At 38.2% G+C, this 19595-nt stretch overlaps 1 protein-coding gene across 1 annotated transcript in view; it reads right to left on the reverse strand.

Annotated features, from left to right (window-relative positions):
* LOC139988342 (uncharacterized) overlaps positions 1-19595 on the reverse strand; it is a 446678-nt gene that overhangs the window by 327817 nt on the left and 99266 nt on the right. The window contains exon 2 of the mRNA XM_072005637.1: positions 14605-14717. The gene's annotated coding sequence lies outside the window, so the exon portion shown is untranslated. The remainder of the gene's footprint in view (positions 1-14604; positions 14718-19595) is intronic.

A 19595-nucleotide genomic window follows, 5' to 3' on the forward strand; every position in this document is an offset into this window, starting at 1 on the left:
TAATCATCTCTGAGACTAAAACGATCAAGTCCATTAGCAGATAAAAATCTGAAACATTTGGAAAAATACCGAAGAGACAAAGCATGTGGTATAAAAAATGTTAAAAAGTTAGAACTTATGGGTTATCCTAATTTGATTACTAGATGTTGTAAAGCTCCAAAATCATATTTTCTGTCTCCCTTTTTCGTTTCCTCTACTAATATACATACCATCAAAATAATAATTATATTGCTCTTCCAATACTGTTAGCAGTACATGCGGCGCAAAATACATCAGAAGAGGATCGAAATATGTCACGGTTCGATAAAGAAAAATAACATCAAACATGCTACATTGCTCAATCTATTTACCATATATTTATATGTCGGACATCGGGGCCTTTCTTTTAGAATGTTTGGGAAGGTCCCAATACTTTAGTCCAGACTTTTTATTATAGCCGTATTTAAATAATAAAACTGAGAAATAGTTGTTTATGATTTAATCTGAGTATGGGTGCCCGAGATTAATGACAGTGGGCTTAGGCTCGAAGTGACATAACGGGTCGCTGAACGTAGCCATGGGCACGGAAGGGACGTGTACCTAACAGAGGTATGGAGTAATATTAAATAGCTCTCCTTAAAAACAAAGATTGACTGGAGGGATACAGAGAGGTACGGAAAGGAGTATATAAGGGCAGTTCCACTTGGACTGAGATGCAGTCAGGTAAGTTCTACTTGTACCGTGGACAAGTACGTTGAGTCACACCCGAATCGTGGATCAGTAAGCTGAGTTCGACTTAGACTGTGAAAGAAACCACATTCGTCATCCCGTTGACCGTGGATTCGTTATTGAGTCTAAGATTATTGCCATTCACATCCCGAGTATCTAATTACCACAGTTACTTGTCAAATTCTGTCACAATCATAATTGTACTAGTAAATATCTTCGCTCTTGCATAACAATAATGTCTAATCCAGGGAAAGATTCATTAAACACCCCTAACCCTAATGTTAAACCGACATATATATATGCACTCGTCAGCCCTCGAGTGTTCTACTCGAAACTTATCAATTCCATCGACCACGAATATCCACAGATTAGCCGGGACTCTTATTTTCGCGTCAGCATCTAGCATTCGTCAGGCGATATACTGGTACCAAACCGACCAAAAAATCCTCCATTTTTCCTGTGGAGTTTCTTCACTGGGAAATTCCACTCGCTATCCCACGATTAATCTCTCCGTGGGCAGCAATTCCATCCGCGTTCGTCTGTTTACAAAAACCAATCGCATACGTCAGAGGCCTTTCACAGACCTTTATTAAAACATTGTTGGTCTGGAACGGCGATGAATAGCCATCAAAGGAGAGAAAAAGAAAGGCAGAGGGAAGAAAAAAGGGAGGCAAATTTCACGTTCGCGATCGATTACGTAGTCTCTCTAAAAAGAGGTCGTGTTGCGCGCGATTAAAAAAAGAAGGGAAGCTAGCGAAAAATGCCTGACCGGTCAAAGAAACTCGACCGCGTTTGTCAGTTCCTTCCACGTTTATAGAATATTCGCGGCTAAATATTTAACGAATCTCTTCCACTCACTAGCGACTAGCAACTAATACAAACGTGGTCGTTGCGCTTGTTCGTCGCGCCGTTTTCGATTAATCAAGATTACAGGAGTATCCCGCGCACGGTCCCAAACAATGAAACAACGACGTTCCATTCATTCTCGGTTGCGTGCACCAGAGATCCCGATTTTCGTTTCCATTAATTTCGTATAATTGTAAGCGGATGAATGAAGTACCAGGGCCCATTGTTCCGCGAACGAACGAACAATACTCGTTACGCGGTTGCTCCCTGTTGCACGTCAGCACCACGAAACCAGTCCTACTCCACTTTCGTTAGACGCCTTCAACTTACTCCTCCAGGCCGTTCACGTATGCTGTAGTCTTGAAACGATTAAACGCAGAACAAGCATTTGCGATCAACACGAATGGAAAGGAGTTCTGATGGAATAGATGATTACGGGATCGAACGCCGATAACAGATGAACACGGTAAGTTTGCTGAAAATTAAGGGCTGGAAGGAAGAGCTTTGTCGACGTGGTGTGAAATTAAAATGTTGTAACGAGACGTTCTTTTTGATATATAGAGTTTGTTCGGGAAGTATCTGACCATTTTGAGTATATTAAAAACGAATCGTGTGATTTTGATATAAGCTAGGAATTAATTACAACAGATCTTACTTTGTATGTGCGCACAATCACACTTTAGTTGCGTTACTCAATCAGCAGTGAAATGTTGAGTGAGCAAATGTATTGCGTTATTGGTAGCGATAAAACGAATAGATCAACCAGTCTGTATTAAATTTTGTCTTAAAGTTAAATATTCATCAACTATTCGATTGACGCATAAGGCTTGTGAGGATGATTCAATAATTAAATTCTAACGAATTTGAAGTAACTTCGCGAATGAATTCGAAACCATCCTGTTGATGTTACGCTTTTCTATTATTTTCAGTAATTTTTCAGCCGATTAATCACTTCTGGAACAGAAATAGTATAAAAAGTAGTAGTAATTCAAGCAAAAAAATTTTCTTAAATTTACTACCAAAACTATTTGTTTAATTAACGCAATACCTTTGCAACCTCTAAAGAAACGCACCCTACCATTGAAAGCTTACTTTTTATAACTGATGCCTTCTCACAGAACGCATAATTGTACGTGGTCGTTGAACGATTTAAACCAGATGTCGGTGCGACAAAAATTCAAACGTAAGCGTATCAAGCTTGAACATGCACAGATTAGTCGGAGATTATATGTATGATGCTCACTGAGCAATAGTTATTCTACATTACACGCGTCAAATACGAAACAAACGAGCTTTTTCGTCGACTGTGTTTCAATTAACCCGAAAGTTAATTAAAACATCTCGTAAGCGGATATCATACCAAGTAAAAAAAAAAAAAAAAAAAGAAAGAAAAACAACGATATTTATATTCCTCTTTTTTCGAGGTCGTTGAATAAAAGAACATACATTTCATGAATAAGTCGGAAACGTTCATTTTCTTATTTATAGATAATTAAAATTACGAGGAAATGGAATGTATATCTAATTGAAATTACTAGACACAGAGCTGGAATTACGAAGACGATGCATCAAACAAGAAATCTAATTACACGCAAATTAGGATATCTCTTGTCATTACCAAGAGGGCGTTAAAAAGAATAAAGTAGAATTTTCAAATTAAAGGATCTTTAATTAAGGCAAAATGTTTTACCGATTCAAGCTCAACGAGTCGTTATTTCAACGATCTCTGGATTAAAATATTCATTGAAGAATTTTTAATTTAAAATAGAACAATTTTAAAACCGAGACAAACAAAATTTTGTAGCAAAATACATGACACGATTGACACAAATAATTTCAAATTTTTAAATTTAATTAATGTAGTATGTTTTACTTGTCCAAAATTAACGAACTGTCGTTTTATCACTTCCTTCGTTCAAATATTTATTACAACATTTTTAAATTAAAACTAAGAAATTGCAAATCCCATGTGAGCAAAATTTTGTAACAAAGTACGTGACGCTATTAATGGATTTTTAATTAATATAAAACATTTCACTGGTTCGAACTTAACGAGATCTCATTCATATTTATAAACACAAATGGATAAAATTCTGTAAGAGTATGTAACACGATTGACAGGAATAATCTGACGAGGAGTAAGGCGTGTTTCATAACAGATACACTTAATCAGAAGCAATAACCACCACGTAAGCTCGTTGTTTCGAAGTCATTGAACGGATCAAGGCGTATATAATCACACATTGATTGATTCGATCTATCATGCAATTATACCGACCAGTAATCTACCCTAATGTCTTATCGAATGCGAAACAATCCTTCCCAATCAGCTGCTCGGGGCTAAATTAATTAAACAGTATCGTGTGATGATCGGTTTGGCAATCAGTAAATTAATCCGTGCCATCAATTGTTGTTAATAAACAGAACGAACAATAATCTATATAGCACTCTTCGGTCAAAGTACCCTACAATCATCGATACCAAATATATTACATATGTGCACCTCCAAATCCAAATATTAGGTCGTCGGAAAAGTTTCTTTCGTTTTATAAGGAAATAATGGATGCACATTTTCTATTTTATATTATTTTATCGAATTACGTATGATCAATTTTGTTCTATTAAAATAAAAATCACAAAGTTCGACAGATTAGGTTTCACGTTTGTACGATGCATCTTTTGCATCATTGTAATAGATGTGTCTATAAAAGAAAGGCACTTTGCGGACGACCAAATACATACATACAATTTTGTTACTGAAAAGGGCTACAGCCTTTAAGAATCTGCTAAATATAATATAATATAATAATATTAAAGGTATGACTATAATCATTAAAATATCAAAGTTTCGTATTAGTTAGCAACTGTAATTAAGCATTAACGTAACTTAATATTCTGAGACTAATCGAAGAAATTCTGTACAACTATTTTCTTTATTTTGCATGTTGTTACACTCTGTTACAATCAACTGTCGCGTAAAGTGAAATGTTCGCTCGTAACTCACCGATTCTATTGTGAAAAGTTTCATTTCCAGCTTTTCTTCTATAATATAGAATTTAAAAATTCATTTCTTTGAGAAAATACATACTGATACAACCAATTGTATATTATAAAAATTTTTACTTCTATTTTCTTTCCTATAATATAGAATTTAAAAATACACTTCCTTTACTTTGATGCATTGTAAATATAGAAGCTTTCAAATTTTCAGTAATAATTACAAACTAAACTAGGTTGAGTTTGTTATAAGAACTTTCCCTATTTATACACAGTAGTGTACTTACTTCTCAAACTCGCTGGAAAACAAACATTCCTCTGAAACCAACCACCACAAATTATACAGTAACGATGACAATATAACGAGATACCAAGTTACATCTTGATCCCGTAATTAGGCCACTCTGTCAACGTCGCGGATAATTGGATCGGATTGACCGATCCACGTGGAGGCGGACAGACGGCCGCACGATCGCGATCACTAATCGATAAGTCACTACTAACACGGCATTCTGATAACACGGCTAACAGTCGGTGATTCGAACGGATTACCAACAACGGATGATCAACAAGCGTTACTTCCGATGTCAGTAGTAAATATTCCAGTGGTAACTGTCAAATTAACTGGTAGATTGAAAATGTGTGGAAAGCATGGCAGTCCTCACCCTACTCTGAGAGTTGAGGGACACATTCTCTTTGGGTATATATATGTACAGGGTGTTCCATTTGAAGCTTCACACGTAATTATTTCCTGAATTATTTATTGCTCAGATAAATCTTTCAAATACAATTTGCTTTTTCGAAAGAGACATGTTGTGATGGTTATAAATGAGGACTACAAGGAAAGAGCACAAGTCACATTTTCTATTCTTTACAACAGAGTAGTTCTAAAATTCAGTACGCTGTCAATCAATCCTATCTCTATGTCTCTTCGTTTGATCTTGGAACTAAACACGTACATATTGATCCTTTGATTTCATCATTTTAAACTACAGTAGGATATGTTAGAACGAACAAGGACTATAGCAATCAGTACTTACGAATGACACCAGAATGCTATAATGAACAAAGATGCTGCAACGAACATAGAAAAAGTATTATCCATTGATTTGATATTATCAATTTTTCTATTCCACTTTCATTACCCTAACAAAGAATAAACAATGGTAATAAATCGGCTAATCTTTCTTTAAGGGAATTTGATAATATAAGAGATTTTCTTCGTGACTAGAATTATTAGCTTTTCAGGCAGCACTTTCGTTATAATGCGCAAAATAGATTATCAGTTTAGTTCAATTATTCCCTTACCGATTATTTCTAATTACGTGTAAAGCTTCAAATGAGACACCCTCTATACATGAACCCTTACCCCGGAAAGTGGAACGCGTGTATTCAGTGGTCCTGTTAATCCAGCCACGTCAAACAGCTGCGTGCTTTCCAAGTAAACTATACCAGGTTGCATCGCGAGCCACATTCGCGTTTGCGTTCATGTTCACGTTCACGCGTGTGCTGCATCAATCTATCGCGTAGGCCACGTGTGGCTAGGTTATCGCGAGGCTAACCCGTGCCCGTTATAAATGCAATCGGATTTTAAAGCTCTGCGGGAGCACCGGTCATCCGGTCTGCCGATTGTTACGACGTGGAAACACTGTCGCGATACTATCCCCTGCTCCTCTGCTATTCTCCAACAATAACCAGCCACGGATTAAAGTGGTCGTGGATTTTGAACGCGAATCGCTGAAATTATCGATCCAACTAACGTTTCTGGAAGCTGTATCGAAGCTATTCTGTAGTATCGCGGTAACTGTCGGGTAGAACTTTGCTTCGTTATGTAGTCATTGTTATTTTTACTATCTTGAAATTGAGTTCGTGCAACGAATCTTTGTTATTGTATATCACTTACACACAGGTTTGTCCATAAGGATTAAGGTGATAGTTCTGTCTAATAAAATTCACTTCGTTTCTACAGATACTCACTGTGCATTGTGATCATTAATAAAATTATTGATTCCACCAATCTCGGTATTTGTATTATTAGATTTTCCATTGTTTGTTCTTCTTTCGTTTTATCCTTTTCATCGATGATTCCAAGTCTTAGAATGTATCATTTTATTTATTACAAGCTTCCTCGATTGGAATTAGAACAAGCTTTTTGCACTATTAAATAAATAGTAATTGTTACAAATAATCTTTATTATCAGCATAAATACAAAGCGTAAGGAGAAAGCTTAGAATATTCGCAAAAATGTCTAAATTTCAATTGAACTCTCGAGCACGCACCGAGTGGGAAGAACGGGACCCACTTGGGGATACGTGAATGCCTCAGAATGGAACTCGTGGGCACGTTATACATATTATCGATCCTTACGAGGTCTGAACTGTCTCTAAGACACCAAGGAGGCTAATTATGGAGGTTACAAACTCATCGTCTACATCGTTGAGGTTATCTGATAGAGGAACGCGTGGATGAATGTGTGATGGAAATATATGTCGGATCATCTTTGGAAAACGGGGCGTGTGATGAGTTTTGCTGCGAGTTGTCCATAGTTGTCTTATACCAGATGTTGTTTGTTTATGGGAATGTATTACAACAGTTAACAAGTGATATCGATGATTGAGTGCTTGAGATGCCTATGACGATGAATTTAGGTTCGATAAAGAATACACGGTCAACGCGATGACGATTGCGATTAGGAACTCGACGTACGTGTTCACTGGGCCACTTGAACTTATCGGATTGCACCTCAATCCAAGTGGAACTGTCCTTATATACCCCTTGTTAAGGTTATTTGATGTATGTGGAATCAAACAAACGCGTGGGTAAATTGTAACGCATTGTAAGTATATATATATTGTGAATATCAAAGTACAAAGTGTGGAATACAATGTAACCTGGTCCAAATCTGCACGCTAACAATGTTACCCTGAGACTAAAAGAACCCTGAAGCCAACGTCGCACATGTACCGCTTATGATCTGTTATCGATGCATTCTTTTGTCTATGCGCTATCGATGACCTCAGCGCTTGAGAGAACCGAAGACCAGATGTAGAGTTTTCTTAGATGTGGCGATCACTTCAACACTCCTCTCCGTATTCCTCAGGTCAATCCTTGTTTTTAAAGAGAGTTATTTAATTATTTTATACCTCTGTTAGGTACACGTCCCTCTCGTGACAGTGGCTACGTTCAGTGACCCATTATGTTCACTTTGAGCCCAAGCCCACTGTCATAATTCTCGGATAATCATAATTGACTTAACTCATAAACAGCTATTTCTCAGTTTCATTGTTTAAGTACGACTATAATAACAAATCTGGACTAAAGTATTGGGGACCTTCCCAAACGTTCCGAAAGAAAGGTCCCGGCGACCCTTCATCTCCGACATATATATATTTAGGTAAGTATAAATATAAGTGTTACGTCGCGAAGCTTGATATGGATAGTGTTTCTAACCATCTCTCGCGGTCTTCCAACGTCATACACGAATCGTCTGATCTTCCTGACGGGGCATACAATGTATCGACGAGCGCATAGTTGCCGCCCGGCCGCGAGTTCCAGGAACGTCGATTTGATCCGTTCTTTAATTTCACAAAGAAGTCGGCATACGTGATCATCGGCGCGAGCGGTGGCGTGATCCGAGCGCGGTGGGGGTCGTCTCCCCGAGAGGACAAGAAATTGATGCTAGGGCAGTTGGTCTTTCTTCAGAAATCCTACCGCATACATCTTAAACTTTAACGAATAAAATCGCGAATTCAACGAACATCGATAAATATCAAAAGTCAAGTTCTCGGCGTTCTATCCATCAAATCGATCAATCTTCGGATTAATCAATTATTGTACTTTCCGACACGACGAAGTCCAACACTATCTGTCGACGCAATAAGTATTGTAGGCTGGTTAAATAAATAGATATAGATTATATAACTGTGGATTCCAGTTATATTAAAAACCAATCACCCCTATTATCCCAAAAGAAATAAGGGGATCGCCCTGCTCGTGGTGTCGATTCGTGCAATCATAACGGGAATTTACGACTCCCGTTGACGCGCTACAACGCGACCGCGTCTCCCCGCAACTGGACGAAATTACAATAAGTATAAGTACAGTGTATGCTAATCCAGATTTGCACGCTGACAGCGTTACATTACAACAGAGTTCCGAAACCATGAGCCTATGGGTATAATTACGAAAACTGGCCTGTCTATACACCGCTGCACCATCTGTGCAAGACGTGTTCCTAAAAAGGCTATAAATTGATTTAGTGCTAAATAATATTTAATGACTTCGAGGACTAAGGAAACTAAACATTAGAATCTAGAAGTGAGAATCACTTCAACATATATAATAATTCTTAATCTGTTATTATCTCTTGCAAATAAGTTGTACAATCTTTTAGCATGTATTTTGGATCGTTCTCTCATATATAACATCTTCATTAACGAATCCTGTTTTTTCGTCCAGTCGCGGGGAGACGCGATCGCGTTGAAGCGCGTCAACGGGAGTCGTAAATTCCCGTTACGATTATAACAATCGACACCACGAACAGGTCGATCCCCTTATTCCTTGTGGGATAATAAGGATGTTTGTTGTGTAATAAAACTGTAATCAACAGTTTTATAAGATTTATATTTTCAACAATTTATTACACTTATTATCGCGCCGTGTCGGAAGATATATTTGGTAATTGTATACTTGCTAGTTGCTTCATATAAGCAAAAAGTAGATTAAGTTAATGTCGCGTAGACCGTAGCCAGGCCTAAATTTGCAGCAACAGTAGATGACTACGTCGAGATTGAAAGAACAATAGATTTGACTGATCTAAATGTGTAGCAATAGTAGATGACTGCGCTGAGATGGCAAAAACAGTAGATGACTGCACCAAGGATAAGACCGTTGACTTGACTATACGAAAATTGGAAGAACAGTAGAAGACCCGTCTCGTACTATTAAGGAGGAAAGCTCGGTGTGGGTGTGCCTTTTTGAACTAAGAACGCGGATTCGTTGTTCACACTTTTCGGTAGAAAAGCGAGGGTAACGATCCGCGATGCCCATTGGTTATAGCCAACGTTAATAAATAAAAATATGAGGAAAAAGTCTCCTGCAGATGTGGCTCATGGGTGTCCTTGTTCATGGAAAAAACCTGCTATTTCGCTAGACAAACATCCGCTTTCTGCGTAATTTGTAAGAGCGTACAATGAACATAAGGACTGTTTTAAGGACCATCCATAAACCGAAAATACTTATATGAACAGAGATTAAGCTAAAAAGATTCGGTTTATGGTGGTTTCTTAGGTTTATTGCGGGTCAGTGTAACGATGTGTAGGCCTTGGCAGCCAGACCATGAGGGACGTTGCATGGACCATCTCACGCGACGTAACATATCTTTTCTCTGATAATTTACATTAATTACAACCTTCCCTACCTATGATTTACTCTAAATCATTCTATGTATTGGGTTGGCAACAAAATGATTGCGGATTTTGTCATTAGGTGGTATTGACCCAACCCAATAGGTATCTTTCATAATATGTTAATTGAGGTGTCTACTTCTTCAAGTATTTCTAAAAATCAGAAAAGAGTACAAGCAATATCATGATATCAAGGATATCTAGTAATTTATTTCTAACATTAGTTGTCATTCTGAAATCACTAGCGTATATGGCCTAAGTGTTTGCACAGTAGATATTGCCCATCCCAGACAGACGAAAATTTTCGAATCTGCTACATGACTCGACTTATCGATGACGTACAAGAATTAATTCCATGAACTCTCATACGCATTCAAACTTGGTTTCCAGTTAGAATCGAACTGTTGTCGATGAGATCAGAATTGACCTACATAGATGGAAAATTATGTGATCTCTCGAGCGACGCCGAGGGCAAATCGCTCCGCAGTACATATACTCGTCTAACGTCTGTGATCGTCGTGCGTCAGTGTTTGATCTTGGTTAGCCTTGATAATGTCCTCGTAAGTTCTCCGAGCCGCAGTCATATTTCCTCAGCGGTGTGAAACGTACCCCTTCGGTAGTTTCTGGTAGAAAGTTGGCACGTCGTAAATTAACAGACTTAGATAGGAAATCCAAATAAAAATTTCCAAATAATTCGACAAGCAATTCATTTAATCGCAAATCAGAAAGCTAGCGTCCAATAAAAAGAAAGAAAAAGATATTTCCGTAATTACAATTCAAAACTAAATTATGTATATTATATTTGTATATCATATTTAATACTTCGTGAAATAGAAAGTGTTATTTCTATCTGTAAGTAGGAATCGTGATAGATGATAACAGAATAAGAGAAGCGACTAACAATTTAATACGAAGTGAAATTCCTCGTTTCCTTTCGTTTCAAAGTTGGAGCTCTCAATTGGGCAGAGTTAAACCTTCGTCAGTCCATCAATCTCCACTCTAAAAAGCCAAGAATCCTGTGTTGCTTTTTACAAACAGCTCAGTTTTTCAACTAGTGGGTGTATACTTTTGATTTAAGAGCAAAAATTGCCCCGACGAGCAAGAAATAAATTGTACTGGTTAATAAACGATCCGCCATGGTTTGTCCGAACTAAATATCTCATGAGCAATAAACTACGACCATTGTCATAAATTCGAATGTGTTTCCCAAAGTAGTTAATACTGCGGAACGTTCGTGTTGTTACCGTAATCTTCTATCGAAATTACACTTCGATATTTACCCGAAAGCAATGCAAATGCATTACGTGCGTGCACACAAATAAATTGTAAGAGAAATAAGTTAACGGTCCTGGTGTACGCGCGTTATAACTACAATGTAACTGCAATGCGGTTTCCCTATCGGCAGGCAAGGCGCATAATTAGAGAAAATGTATATGTGTAATCAATGAAATTGCCAGATAATATAATTGACGTTACTTGACATACGCTGTATGCTTAACAATAGTACAACTCCTATGTCGTTGTTCACCGACTACTGTACAATATAATATCACTTTTAACATATGCGTTTGAGAGACCGTATCACGATTTGAATAAGCTAAATCGACAGTGAAACAAAAGATTGTGATTGCGACACGAAAATTTTGTGTAATAGCCGTTAACAGAAGCGATGGTTGTTCGGTAATCTAGGTATAAAGTGCTATACACATGTCGATCAACTGTGTATATGCACTTAGAATTCACTTTTCAATATCTATATTAATAAATTATAATGCAATAATATTTTTAATCAATCGAATGCTTAATAAGCGATGCATAATAAATGAGTAAAATCAAAGTAGAATAGTTATACAGTGGCTATAAAAAGTATTTGCACGTTGTATTTAGTATAGCACTTACATTGATACTAATTAATTAAGGCTAAATGTATTAAACTATTTGAATATTATTCCTTTCTTAAAAGGATTATATCTTTAAATTCATATCAAGTTATTTGCTTTGTTGAAGCGGTCACCACTTCTAAGAAAACTCTACATCTGGTCTTTTTAGTTTTCTCAAGCACTGAAGCCATCGACAGCGTATAGACAAAAGACTGCGTCGAAGACAAACCATAAACAGTCGATAGGCAACGTTGGCTTCAGGGGTTTTCAGTCATAGGCTAACACTGCTAGCGTGCGGATCTAGATCAGCTCAAATTATATTCCTACTTGTATTTACGCTTCTGTATTAAATTATATTTTCCTCCTTACAATTTATCCACGCGTTTCTTTGTTCACACATCTAATAATCTAAGTGATAGTGCTAAAATGGAATCAGCAAATGCAAAGATCGAGGTGTTACGTGGCGAAGAAAACTGGCTCCAGTGGCGTTTTGTTATGCGTATACTTTTGGAGGAAGATGGCGATCTGATCAACGTGTGTGAAGGGAATCTGTGTCATCCAGGTAACAGCGCGGAAAAAGAAATCGCCCGTAAAAGATTTTTGAAGGCAGATCGGTTAGCGAGAAAATTAATTGTGACCTCAGTAGGAAGGAAACCATTGGATCTTCTTTTATGTTGCACAACAGCACATGAAATGTGGAAAAAGTTGAATGCGGTATATAACATGAAGTCGGATGAGAATCTAAATATGGTCCAGAAGCAGTTTTTCAATTTTAAGTGGGAAGAATCTGAAAATGTCTTTCACAACTTGTTAAAGTTGGAACTGATAGTGGCGAAGATAAAAGCCCTTGGGAGTGAAATTACCGAGAAAATGCTGATAACACATATTTTATCGGTGTTACCGAACAAATTTGACCATTTTCACAGTGCGTGGGATTCGGTGGAAGAAGGAAAGAAGACCTTAGACAGGCTTAGTACCAGGCTGATGGCAGAAGAAATCAGATGGAAGAAAGACGACCAGGAAACATCGGTGGCGCTGGTAACAAAAGGTAACAATTATAAAAGGGAAGAGCAGAAGCAGTCAAGTAAACGCGAATACAAGAAACAAGGACCAAGCTGTTTCAACTGTGGAAAAGTTGGCCATCTAAAAAGGGATTGTTTTAGATGCTTTATATGCAAAAAGAAAGGCCACATCAGTAAAAATTGCTTTAAAAATAATTAAGGAAACAACAGTAGAGACAACCAGGAACCCAGAAATCAAAATCAAGATCACAGCGGAATTGATTTATTAGAAAGCACCTCAACGATACATGCGGCAAACCATGATGTTTGGATAATCGACTCAGGAGCTACGGATCATATGACAGGACGACAAGAATGGTTCAGCATCTTCGAAAAATTCGACAACACAGTGAAGATAGAGATCGGCGATGGTACGTTCGTGGATGCGTGCGACATTGACGAAATCAAGGTTCAGATATTTAGGAAGAGTTAGAAAAATATTAAGAGATAATTGTTTGTAGGGATGTAGAGTTTTAGGGAGGGTGTTGAAGCGGTCACCACTTCTAAGAAAACTCTACATCTGGTCTTTTTACTTTTCTCAAGCACTGAAGCCATCGACAGCGTATAGACAATAGCCTGGGACGAAGGCAGACCATAAACAGTAGACAGGCGACGATGGCTTCAGGTATTTCAATCATAGGATAACACTGCTAGCGTGCGGATCTGGATCAGCTCAAATTATATTCCTACATGTATTTACACTTCTGTATTAAAATATATTTTCTACCTTACGATTTATCTACGCGTTCCTTTGTTCACACATCTAATAACCTCAACATCCTTGTTCAACTATTTCATACTTTTTTAGTTACCAAATAGCATAAAAGTGGAAAAAATCTTTTTCTCGCGTGATTCTCGTATTTAAACTATATATTTAAATAAATTATATGTTAGTGCATTTGAAATACTCGAAGCATATTAACATTATAATATATCGAGCTACTTCTGATACTAATGTGTACTCAAAAGGTTTAGCATATCGAACCAGTCGATACAAGAAGCTTATAAAAAGATTTACGATACTTTGAACTCCCGTTGAAGCAAGAGAAGCCGCGTTTGTTGAAATCAATCACGGGAGAAGGGCACACTCGTCTCTCGTTACACTCATCCCTCAACTGCAGCGGTATAAAATAGCGGTAGCGGTGCTCGTCGCAATTTAACAGGGTTGAAATATCGCGGATAGCATCGCTTTATAAGAGCGAGATATTAAGAGCGTAGCCAACAATTTTACGGTCCATTGTGCCAAAAGACAGTTGGAGAAAATACAGCGACGCGTATCGATATATTTCTCGTTGAGAAATTATCCAAGATACAATACATTACTTTATCGAGCCCTCATAGCGTGATCATACCGTGGGTCGTCGTATCGTTCGACGTGAAAATAGGCCGAGCTCATTACCGTCCACGACAAATTGCTATCATTTAATACTACTAAAAGATCACGGCCGGAGCTGGATGCTCTCGTGCAACGATTCCCTCTCCCCTTTCTTTCTTCGTCTCTTTACTTCCACTCCACCCATGCCTCGTATATAGACAGAGAACAAGCCATGGAATCGCGCCAAAAAGTTTCGAGTAACTCGAGCGCTTCGCTTGATTCGAAGAACACGAGGAGAAAACATCGCATACCGCTAACTTTCCCGCTGCTAACCGACTCGCAATGCGCTGCCCGTTGAAAAATAATCCAGAGAATGGGAACTTTGACTCACCCCGATTCTTCTGTGACTCCTACTTGGCCGACCTTCAGATAGCTCGGCGATGAATGGAGCATCGGGAGGGAGTCGGATCAATGTCGCGATACTACGTTCCGCATCGTTTCAGTCTGAAATCGGAAAACGATGATGTTTGTATACCTAGTACTGTTCGTAATTACTCGACTTCAATGGCTGATGGATTACTTGAGCTTAAATTTCAGACACGTACAATTTCTAACTAATAATTTTTTAATACTTCTTTTTACATTTGATAGATAAATCTGTAATTCGACACAAGTTTTTAATCGAATCTCATGAAGTGTTACTTTCGTATTGGAGTTAGTTTAGATTTGTAAGCACATTGCTAGTTCTTGCGATACTGTTATGGAATCACCACAATTTACCGAAATAGATTCTTATAACACTTAATACACTGACATATTATTCATATGCTATTGTGATTCAAAAACAATAATCAAAAATCAAATTACGAACATGAGGTGCGAGTATAATAATCAAAGTAACATTAAAACGTATCCTTTAATAATTTTGAATATCGCTATAGATATTAATATCTTCAATTCAAAAGTTTCTTCCAAACATCGAAAACATCGCATTCAAATACGTATCAAAGTCTGACAACTTTGTTCATATTCGAAAAGCTACACAGTTGGATTTTGGAATTAGAATTCCTGGTCGGACATCACGTACGGACTGCGTTTCCCGTTGATACAGCAATGCAAGGCAAGTTACAATTTCTGATCGGCTTATACGTCCACACCTGCACCCAGCACGACACCGATAGCGTCACGAGAATGCCATGCAATTGTCTCTCACCCTGTGGGTATAATCATCCCCCGTGGCGCGGTGAAATTTCAGATCTCCACGAGTCAATGATACACCTGCTGTCACGAATCGACCCATCGTCCTCGCCCTCGTTTTATTTCGTTTCGTCTTGGTTGCCACGCTATGAAACGGCGTATAACTCGCGTTACAAACTCAGAAATTCATTTTAACAGGTACAATATATCGATACCTTGGGTACACTTCATTTCCGACAATGCTCGTTTTATCGTCTTGAGGTCTAGCGAACTTAACAGCTAACTTCGATCTGTCGCTATCACTGGAAACTGAGAATTTAAAAACCGATTGGTTTTAAATCCAACCAATCGATTGGCTCGAGTATTCCTGCGATTCAACGATGGCGCTATTCCGAGATAAAACTGTAGGTTATATTAGGTCGTCCGAAAAGTTTTTTTCGTTTTATAAGGAAATAGTGGATGCACATTTTCCGTTTTATATTATTTTATCGAATTACGTATGATCCATTTTGTTTTATCGTACAAAAAATGCACACGTTTGACAGATTAGGTTTCATGTTTGTATAAAGGTGCGTTGTTGTAAAAGACGTGTCTGTAGAAGAAAGACACTTTTCAGACAACCTAATAGATATTCTGCTTCGAGCTTTTCCCGGATCTTCAGATATGATCGTGTTCTATATGTGGCAACACTCGGCAACAATGTACATCTCCGAAACGAAGTGCCTAATGAACCATCAATAACCCAACGGTGCTTCTGTCACGTAAAATAATAAAAAAAAAGGAAATGGAAGATGAAAGATGATAATAAAAAAAAAGAGAATTTATTTCTTAACGCTTTCTTTACACCGATTAAAATTATTTATTTAAAAAAATTATTTAGGTTAAAATGGAAATAAAAAAAAGCAGTCGCAGCGCGCGTAATAATTCGCGCTTGGTAATAGAAGACAGTCGTTTGATGGCGTAATAGTCTTCATGCGTAATATTCTTCTTGGAGTTTATCAAAAATTTACTGTTCAAAACGATTGATAGACAATGCTACTTCACAAACATCGCATCTTACATTTTTTATAACAGAGGGAAAAATTAAAAATTATTTATTTAAAAAAAAATTATTTATCTAAAAAAAAATTATTTAGGTTAAAATGGAACTAAAACAAGGCAGTCGCAGCGCGCGGATTAATCCGCGCTTGGATGCAAATGGGCTAAGGAACCATCATCTTGCTAAAACTACAACTAACGGCGAACGTGTCACGTAAAATAATTAAAAAAAAGAAAAAGGAAATTGAAGATGAAAAATAATAATAATAAAAAAAAGAGAATTTATTTCTCAACGCTCTGTTTACACTCATTACAATTCACTTCCGAACTCCAGCCGCGACTTTTCAAAATTGAAGCTCTTGTAACTTGACTTTCGGTGGAATCCGATTCTTTTTCTCTGTCATCCCTCAATATCTCCACTATCCACGCGTTTGTTAGGCGTCCGCGATCTTTGCCACGCACGCCTTCTTCTCGAACATTCGACGAAAGGACCGTTGGGATATTGATGCTTCATTAGGCACCTCGCTACGGCGACATACATTGTCGCCGAGTGCCGCTACATCTTTATTTCCGTCATCAGCCCATCGGTTCTGAAGCGCCGCCTGGACTCTGATGTGGATTGAGATGTGGTTGATGTTACACTTCCGCCGAAAGTTCGGGAACAAGGCGTGCGTGGCAACGGTCAGGGACGTCTAACGAACGCGTGGATACTGAAGATATCGAGGGGTGACAAAAAGAAAAGAATTGAATCCCATGATTAGTCGAGCTTGAACCAGAAAGCGACAAGGTCGAGTTCTAACCGCGCAGCAAGATGAACTAGCGAAACCGAGAGTGACGCGATCAAGAAAAGACACTTGTTAATAAATATGTCAGGGTATCGTTGTAAGTCGGGGCGTGTAATGAATCTTTCTACAAGTTGTCCATCATTGTTGTATACCAGATGATATTGATTGAAGGGAATGTATTGCAAAGATTAATAAGTGATATCGGTGAGTGAATAATTGAGATGTCGGTGACGATGAGTTTAGTTTCGATAACGAATACACGGTCAACGGGATGAAGATTGCGATTAGGAACTCGATGTATGTGTTCACTGGGATAGTCGAACTTACCGGATTGAGAGTCAGTCCAGGTGGAACTGCCCTTATATACTCCTCTCCGTATCTCATTGTATCTGTGTTAGGTACACGTCCCTCCCGTGCCCGTGGCTACGTTCAGTGACCCGTTATGTCACTTCGAGCCCAAGCCCACTGTCATAAATCTCGGACAATCATAATTGACAACTCATACACAGCTATTTCTCAGTTTTATTGTTTAAGTACGGCTATAATAAAAAGTCTGGACTAAAGTATTGGGGATCTTCCCAAATATTCCGAAAGAAAGGCTCTGGCGTCCCTTCATCTCCGACAAATATATATATGCACATACGTACGTATCGTTTTCAACGTCTTTAGTTCTCTTTTCTCGATATCCTTTGATTGTACCGACACTCTTGATGACAAACGTTGCAAATGTAGGTTAAATATGTTCTATCCATCATATTGAAAGCGGTAATTAAATACTTCGCCTTTTAACGCTTGAATTACTGATGAGTAGATTAGATTTATACCAAAGGAAAGTGGAATAAGAAATAAGCTTTCAGCCATATATTTCGTAAAAAATGCTTCATTCAAATTATGAATTGTTCATTGTGATCATTTTTTGTTTCTTATGCTTTTATCCATTTTCTTTTTTCGCTTCTGTATCCTTCTTATAATTCTGTATGTTTATACCTGGTTTAGTGTGTTGGACATATGAAAGAAGAGATTAATGATCATCAGTGTCAACGAAAACTTTATAGGTCAAACTCAGAAAATACAGACAGAAGGATTATTCGTGTTTAAACTTAAATAACTGTGAGACTGAATTAAAAATTAAAAGTCGACGATTGTAAAACCAAGAGTTAAAAACAGTGTTCAAAGAGAATCTATGATAAAAGCTTCAACTTGTTGCCTAACTATTACTACATTACTATTATCAAATACGACTTTCCTTATTTTATTCAAAATTTCACGAGTCAAGACCCATGTACAGCGTAAAGCTCCTACAATATCTACTAAAGAACCATATCGCAAATAGGACACACATCTTCAGCCTAATAAGCCACACGTCATATTAATCACACGGAAACACTTCCTCGACTAGCCCATAACTACTTTGAGAATCTGGCGAACCATATTATTCTACTGTTCGTCCAAACCACGGTATTTCAAAAGCCAGGGTTTCCGGGAGAGCCGACTGTCCATCGGGCCAGCTACGTTACTGCGAATCAACGTCACAGACCAGGCCACGAGGAAGTTATCGATATTCGCAGGTGCGAGAGGATCGCTGATAATCCCTCGGCAAAGCTGCTTCATCCTGGATCACGAGGAAAATGCCATGAGCATCGAAGTCTGGAAATCCGTGCATTTACGTTTACACGAAGATGACCGGGCGCGTACCTGCGCGCGACACGAGAATGGCGGGCATAGACATTGCGAATTCCGCGGTGAACTGTCCTGGTCGAAGAGCGGTCCGTTCGTTTCCAAAGCACACCAATCACGCTGATGAACTCTAACACGACAGGCCACGCGTGTACAAGCGCGTATACATGCGAGCCACCTTGTCTATCCTTGGAAACTTTCTGCCTCCCTATTCGATTGCTCGTTGTCAATGACCGACACCGCTAATTGTCGTTGCCCCCCAAAAATCAATATGCACGCGATATCTACGCGATATCCACACACAGGCAGGCTCGTTTACTAATTCTGCCAGTTCGCGTTTTCTTTCTCCTATCGTTCCTATTTTTTATTTATTTATTTTTTTTTTTTTGTTTCTTTTTTGTTTTTTATTCGTTGTTCTCTGTTAGGCTAGTTACTCAACAATTGATTCGCTTTATCCTATTGCCGACTCCACGATTGTTTGCGTAACGTGCGCCACGAACTGATTCACTCGGCTCATATGGCATGGCTCGCGAAAAGAGATGTAACAGCGTAAAACTACTGACCCGCGGAATTCCATTACCTTTTTCTACCATAACCTGCCACCAGGCAACCTTCTCTTAATTCGAGCTATGCTTGAGTTTTGTGTAAGGATATGATTACAGTGGATGCGATTTCGGATAATTAG

The sequence above is a fragment of the Bombus fervidus genome, chromosome 6 (assembly GCF_041682495.2).
Source record: "Bombus fervidus isolate BK054 chromosome 6, iyBomFerv1, whole genome shotgun sequence".
In the NCBI taxonomy this organism is placed as follows: Eukaryota; Metazoa; Arthropoda; class Insecta; order Hymenoptera; family Apidae; genus Bombus; species Bombus fervidus.